The following is a 7,946-nucleotide window of genomic DNA, read 5'->3' as shown; positions in this document are numbered from 1 at the left end:
TCAGGAAGCGTGAGAAGGACATTCCTGGGCTGACTGTTCAAAACGAACAAGGGAAGGGAGTGTCCTTCCAGCATCCTCCTCCGTAAGTGCTTCGTCCGAAACGGATTAAATTTGCGTGCCTCTGAAAAATCCACATTTGTGGGAATGTCTCTTGATCGAAACGACAACAGAGTATGTCTGGTGTAGGCAGGGCCATCCTTAGGGGGGTGCAACTGGTGCGGCTAAACTTTACTGGTGAGATACTGGTTTGCTTTATTCAGCCCATACAGATTAGTTCCGACTTCATATTTCTTATTAATAGAGTTGTTTGTTCCCACCAATTGCTGCACAAGTTCAGGTTACGTATGATGACGAAAGCACATTAGTGCCAGCCCTCCCAGAACTCATTGAGATTGCATTGCAGTGCCTGCAGTTTGGGAAAAAAAAAATCTTTGTATGGAGGTCTATTGCTGCGTCCACAATCGCATGCTTCCCTACTATATAGTGTGCGAGGAGAGTAGTATGTCCGAATTCATAGTATTCGAAAAACAGTAGATGAGAAAGGAGGACCAATTGTTTTGGAAGCTGTGGCAGTTATACGTATGAGTATGAGTATGTCCTTATTCTTAACAGATAGCATGCCAAAGAAACAGGTGGAGCAATATAGAAGAATAGATTGAATCATGCTCTGATACAGCAGCAAAAGGAGATGGGGAGCAACATAAACATATTAAACAGACGGTTTGTTAAGTAGTTTAATGAGATAGTTACAAAACTTAAGGGAATTAAAACAATTTTATTTCTCATTTACCTTTTTACTTTTGTTGATATTTTGAGAGAAATTTATTGGATACATAGCAAGCTACTGTTAATAAGTGCCTCAGCTTGTTTACTGGTGAGATACTGGTTTGCTTTATTCAGCCCATACAGATTAGTTCCGACTTCATATTTCTTATTAATAGAGTTGTTTGTTCCCACCAATTGCTGCACAAGTTCAGGTTACGTATGATGACGAAAGCACATTAGTGCCAGCCCTCCCAGAACTCATTGAGATTGCATTGCAGTGCCTGCAGTTTGGGAAAAAAAAAATCTTTGTATGGAGGTCTATTGCTGCGTCCACAATCGCATGCTTCCCTACTATATAGTGTGCGAGGAGAGTAGTATAAGCTGTGGCAGTTATACGTATGAGTATGAGTATGTCCTTATTCTTAACAGATAGCATGCCAAAGAAACAGGTGGAGCAATATAGAAGAATAGATTGAATCATGCTCTGATACAGCAGCAAAAGGAGATGGGGAGCAACATAAACATATTAAACAGACGGTTTGTTAAGTAGTTTAATGAGATAGTTACAAAACTTAAGGGAATTAAAACAATTTTATTTCTCATTTACCTTTTTACTTTTGTTGATATTTTGAGAGAAATTTATTGGATACATAGCAAGCTACTGTTAATAAGTGCCTCAGCTTGTCAGTGTAGCATTGATAGATTGATCAGCAATCATCGCTAATGTTTAAATCCTGTTTTGATGTTACAGGGACTGATGAACACAACCATGTTCTCATCCAGTGGAGAGTGGCTAATGAAGCCTTCTTCACTGGAAAGCGTAACCTTAATGCTGCAATTAAAGGGCTTGAGTAAGTAAATGAATATTAATCTTAACTACACACTCTCTTTACATTTATTTATGTTAGGATCTCCATTGATTCATGCATTTTTAACAAGTTTTAAACATTATTTTCCATGGATTTACAATAGCTATATTGTGTCAGTTGCAAAGTGCTTCATATGTGGCATTGAGTAACTGTTTTTAAAGCACTTGTGTGCACACTGGTTTTGTAGCATTTCCAGCTGTTTTTTAAACGAGCAAAACCTTAACATCTTAAGAATATTGTCTTGAGAATGGGTGCCACACTTTAGAGAAATACCCATACACCAAGTCGCATTTAAAATGTGTTCTTTATTTTTTTTTTTCTACACGAACAAGAGCAAAAGCTTCAGACAAAACCACTTAACTTTTCCATAAAGTAGTATAATAGAGCTTAAAACAACACCAAAAGGAAATTTCTTAAAACATTTTTATAACAGTGTCAGGAAAATTAACTTCAACATTCAGTTAGGTAACTTTCACAGACAGGTTTCAAAACACTTAAAATACATAAATATAACTTCAAAACAATATCAAAATATTTTTCTTCCCCTGTATGTGTACAAGATGAAGACTTTAAATTTGGGTGGGGAAAAAGTTGAGTGGGAAAAAAGTGGGAGGAGGTATATACATCAATTTGACTGCACTACTTAAAAGTCTTAAAATGACCTTCATAAAGCCTGCAGAAGCCCTGAAAAAGCTGCTTCCTTTTTCATCACAAGGGCTGCCAGTGGCAGTGAGCTGTAAGCAAGAGGGATGCACACAGATGCAGTGCACCTCTAACTACTGCTGATGCACTTTATGCATCACAACACCACGTGGGCTGTGCGCACACACACACCTAAATTACATATGAATTAACTAACTTACACAAGCTCAAGCAATAGCAATATAAGAACATGAACTGATTTGCAGAGTCTTAACCTGTTAAATTGTCCTACAGGTAATCGTGCTCATGAAGAGAAAGCACACCGTTGTCTGATGCGGACACACCTGCGGCCAGATTGTCCCGCACATCCTCTCCTGTGCTGGCTTCTGTGTTTTGGGTGTTCAGGCTGGTCATCGTCATGATCCTCCACAACTTCTGGATCAACATGGATGTAGGTGGGGGGATGTCCCTATTCAGAAGACAGAGGTTGTGGAGCACCGCACAGCACTCAACAACATCTGGCACAAAGGCAGGGCTGACTTTCAGGGCCTTGAAGAAGATGGAGCACCAGCGTGTCTTCAGCATCGAAAGTGGTAATAATGATGAAAAACATCGCCGATGTTCGTTCAGTAGAGTGGGCTCTTTAAATGTTCGCGCTGTTGTGGCGACATATGTCATGTAACAATGTCAACATGGCAGATGTAGTACGTACGTCTGAATTTCATTCATAATACTCACATTCATACTATATAGAACATACTTTTTTATGAGTAAAATCGCTCCAAAAAGGGGCGGTACTCCACATAATGTGACTTGACGCTGATTGGACTATATATCCAGAGGCAGCCCTGCTGAAAACCCCCCCAGCTAAAACCAGCCTAAGCTGGTTGGCTGGTTTTAGCTGGTTTAAGCTGGAAGTTGCTAGTTTTAGCTGGTGTCCCAGTCTGGCCAAGCTGGTTTAAGCTGGTTGGCCAGATGATCTCCCAGCCTGACCAACTAAGACCAGCCTGACCAGCGAAAGAAGTGGCCAAAACCCCTCTAAAACCAGCCTGCTGACCAGCTAAAATAAGCCAACCAGCTTAGGCTGGTTTTAGCAGTTTTTTTTCAGCAGGGAGAACAAACAGTCTAGAACAGTAACAGCTAGCGTAAAGCCCAAAGTCCCAATACTTCACTTTTTACGCGTACGCGAGAGACAGCATACAGTGCGTAACTTTGTACGTGCAGGTCACACATGCGCATTGAATTATTTTTGCAGTAATCAGATGTTCCACAAAGTAGCAACACTGTCCCGGGCCGTTGTTTTTTACAGTAGAAAACGAAACTAAAGAGATAGAACAACAACAACAAAATAGCGGAGACTGCAACAACAACAGACGGCTGCACTGACAAGCGCTTGTGAGCAAGAGGGTATGAGATAGCTCAGCTTTGGATTAAAAGAGTTCAAAAATATTTGTCATTGGCCATAATTTATGGGGAAAATAGAGCAGACACTAGACATGGATGAAGCTTTCAAGAGCGCATGCGCCAACTGCCCACGTTCGCACACAACATCAAATAGAGTATACTTTGAAAGGCTACGTGTTCGACTGTACACATACGCTAGCGTACGCATACAAAAACGAAGTATACTTGGGGCTTAACACTGTGGTTGAATGTGACTGAAAAAAATACCTCGCTTTTGCACTTTGGTTGTGCGTCGCCCTAATGAAGAAATCACCCCTGCAGGTCACTGTGTAACTCGATCGTCTTCCAAGTCGGATAATAAAATGGCAAACAAATAAATAAAATAAATAAATATAGTTAAAATAAAACAAGTTTTAAAAAGATTCCAACACAATCAATGTAACGCCAACACCTGAGTCCGGATCACCAGCAGAGCAGCGCCACCGCCATATAATAAATACACACTTCACTGCAATAACAAAATAATAAAATTAAAACATTACTGCTGACATGGGCGTGGATTAGTAAAAATAAAAATATATCAAATATAAATGAAATCCATAATTTTTCCATAACATTTATGATGTTATTAATCTCAGATTCTCATTTTCCAGGCCTGCATATCATATTTTAAAATTGCCAGATATTTTCAGGTTTTCAATTATCCTGAAAATATCTGGATATATTGTGACTGAAATTAAGTGACTTGATATTAATTCAGGACTCTTACTCATATGATATGGAGTAAATATTGGAAACATGATGAAATCAGACAGATCCAGGCCTACAGTTGTAACATTTACTGACTGCTGAACGGTAAGATTCTCAGAGAGTCAGACCAACACCAGAAGAATGGCAAGACAGTGTCAGTGAAGGTGGTTGTGAATGTGTGTAGATGTGTGTTAGTTACAGGATCAGAGAACGACACTGTTCCTCTGTCATAGTCCAGATTCACTCTCACACATTCATGATCCTGTTCAACAGAAAAACCAAACCCAGGCAGTCCGTAATGATTATAATACACACACCAGACATCACTTTTAAAGAAATCCGATCCCTTCCTTTGGTTTGATGCTGTAGTTACTCCAAGTCTCCAGTACTGACTCTCTTTAACCTCCACATCCCAGCAGTGTGTTCCTGAGTTAAAACCCTCTGAACCCAGAACACAGGGGTACCAGTCAAATCTCTCTGGATTATCAGGAAGCAGTTGCTTGTTCCTGGTCCATTTCACACTGGTCAGATCATCAGATACGACGAGATGTGGATTTGCAGTGTTTGGATCCAGGATCACAGGAGCTGATGAGACACAATCAACAGCTGCTTTTATTCTGATGTTCATATAATGAACACAGATTATTATGAATTATGACACTCATCTTATTGATCATCAAACACATCAGACATTTTCCTCTGATCGCTGTCAAGTGTTATTAGTTACAAACTCATTTTTATCGTCAGCGTTTGATGGCAAACTTTAAGAAAAGAGCTTAAGCTGTCACTGGGGCAGTACCTTTATAAAAGGTACGTCTTTGTACTGGAAGAGTCCATATTGGTACCTTTAAGGTACATATTAGTACCCAAAAGGTACACCAGTGACAGCTGTTGTACCATTTATCCTGAGAGTGCATCAACTACAAGCATTAAATGTGTGATCCAAACATTTCTGTCACTTCTAGAGAAACTGATATTTTGGATAAAAAAAATATATATATATATAAAATAAATATTTTACAATAATATAATCAAAAATAAAATAATCAAACAATCAGAAAAATTCTGTTCAGCATCATCTGATCATGGTCATTAAACTGGGTCTTAATTTGTGTGTTTGTTTTAAAATAGTTTGTTACTGCCTGTTTTGGTAACACTGGTAACAAATGGAGGGAAACGGGTAAAAATCCATGGAATAAGAGAAAAAAAATATATTGTTGTGCCTTTGGATGTCAGAATCAGAATGCAAATAATTTTTATATAATACTGTCGTCAAAGACGCCATTTGAAGCTAAACTCAGACGTTTAAACGGACAAACTATGGATGAAACCTGCTATGATTCATTTTAAAGCATGAATTTGATTTAAACAATAGGTCTACATAATATTCACATATGCGGTTAATAAGGGACATTGTATTAGCCCCAGGGCCATCCTTTAGCTAACGCGGGGCCCGGTGCGAGGTAGAGTGCGTGGCCCCCCTCGGTCCGTTCGCGATCACATTACAGGGGTGGGGTCCCCCTCGGTCCGTTCGTGATAGCGTTCCTTCCCCCTCGGTCCGTTCGCTGTGGGGCCCCCTCAAGCGCGGGGCCCGGTGCGACCGCACCAGCTGCACCCCCCTACAGACGGCCCTGATTAGCCCTACAGTTGAAGCATGAAATACTATTTAAACCTATAACATTTGACATAACATTTACCTATTTTATTTCACAATTCTGACTTTTTTTCTTGCAAATGCAAGTTTATATCTCCTGGTTCGGTCTTTATAACTTGATTCAACTCGACAATTGCGAGTTTGTCAATTCTGAGGGAAAAAAAGCCAGAAGTGTGGGATTATAAACTCATGATTCTGAGACGAGGGAAAGAGAGAATGACGAGTTGATTTTTCTTACCAGAATTGTAAAGTCAGAATTTTTAAAGATAAATTCAAAATTACCTTTTTTAGTATTTTATTCCATGGCTTGCATAGACTGGTATATTAAAACTGGCATTTTTTTGCCACCAGATAGGCTCCGCCCACAAAAAACGTCATCACTGTTTGCAAACACTGAAATTGGTCTATAGGGCTGTGAATTTACAGCTCGTACCTCAGATACACTGCCAAAACAAAACATCTGTTTGGTTTTGATTATCATGTCTATCATGCTGAAAACTTATTTGCATGCGCTTTAAAGCCATATCAGTTTAAACTTCTGAAATAGGGTTTTCTAAACGAACACATCTGAAGTACGCGCACAGAAAGCGGCTGTCACACGGCACGTGAGCACTAAACTAAGTTCTCTTTCATGTCTTATTGTGCTTAAACTGTCAAATACACACAAGGTTATGTCAAAAACACACATAATTTACATAAACACACTTGGTTTTGTCTGTGAACGTAAACAGCTGGGAAAGAAATTGCATGTTTAGATCTGTGTAATAACCCTCTGGTGTTGTTCGGTCATTTTAGACCCCAAAAAATTTTTTGAATTTTAAAAAAATCGCTACTTCATCAGAACGGTATGAATGTTGATGACTTTTATGGCAGTCGCTACAGAGTGGGGGAACTATGACGTCACTTTGTAGGCCAGTCGGATATTAGCATCACATTGGTTCCCTCGACAGAAAGCCAATAGGATTTTTACATAGGCTTTTGAATTATCGTAAAAAATAAGCTCTGTGTTCAACCATAGTTCATGAAACTTACACGTTTTGTCCATCAAGATAATCTTCACAAAATAATATAACTTTTATGAATTTTGAAGCCTAAATACCAACTATAAAGCTAAACTTAGGCTATAAACGAACTACACCACGGTCGTTCGCCTTCAACGTCACCACCACCATCCTTCCGACAACTTTTTCAAACTTATTTTTAGAAACATGTTCCATGATAAGGATTTACTCTGTGGATGAATTTTAATCCACGTTATGAACCTTTTCATGTAAAAACTGGAATAAATACAAAACTAGAGCCAAACTTAAAACTGAAATGAAACATTAATAATAAATATTATTATTAAAATTCGAAACAAGATGTTTCAGTCTGGTTTTAGAAAATACCATAATATAGAGACCGCTCTTATTAAAGGGGTCATATGACGTTGCTAAAAAGAACATTATTTGTGTATTTGGTGTAATGAAATGTGTTTATGCGGTTTAAGGTTCAAAAAACACATTATTTTCCATATAATGTACATTATTGTTTCTCCTCTATGCCCCGCCTTTCTGAAACGCGATTTTTACAAAGCTCATCGTGCTAAAAAAGCGAGGGGTGCTCTGATTGGCCAGCTATCCAGTGCGTTGTGATTGGCCAAATGCCTTAAGCGTGTGGCGGAAATGTTACGCCCCTTAACATACTGTGATGCCGTCTCCCAGCAGGATGAGACTCAGTCCAGCTGCTCTGCTCGTGCACATCCCATCGTCGGTTCTCTTTTAGCAGTTCAGTCAATGTACTGTTAGGAGTAACTGAATAACTCGGGATATTGGTTTATTTCGCGTCAGAGGGAGTGTCAGGCACGTTTATAAACCGAATAA

At 39.1% G+C, this 7,946-nt stretch overlaps 1 long non-coding RNA gene across 1 annotated transcript in view; it reads right to left on the bottom strand.

Annotated features, from left to right (window-relative positions):
- Positions 1-4,588: 4,588 nt before the first annotated feature.
- The window catches only part of LOC107696332 (uncharacterized), a 10,194-nt gene continuing 6,836 nt past the window's right edge, over positions 4,589-7,946 (bottom strand). Inside the window, exon 3 of the long non-coding RNA XR_001635080.1 lies at positions 4,589-4,646. This is a non-coding gene — a long non-coding RNA (uncharacterized LOC107696332). The remainder of the gene's footprint in view (positions 4,647-7,946) is intronic.

Source organism: Sinocyclocheilus anshuiensis, unplaced genomic scaffold, assembly GCF_001515605.1.
Source record: "Sinocyclocheilus anshuiensis isolate Anshui unplaced genomic scaffold, SAMN03320099.WGS_v1.1 scaffold62, whole genome shotgun sequence".
Lineage (NCBI taxonomy): Eukaryota > Metazoa > Chordata > Actinopteri > Cypriniformes > Cyprinidae > Sinocyclocheilus > Sinocyclocheilus anshuiensis.
Note: the sequence above shows the minus strand (reverse complement) of the source record. Positions and strands in the feature narration are given on the sequence as shown.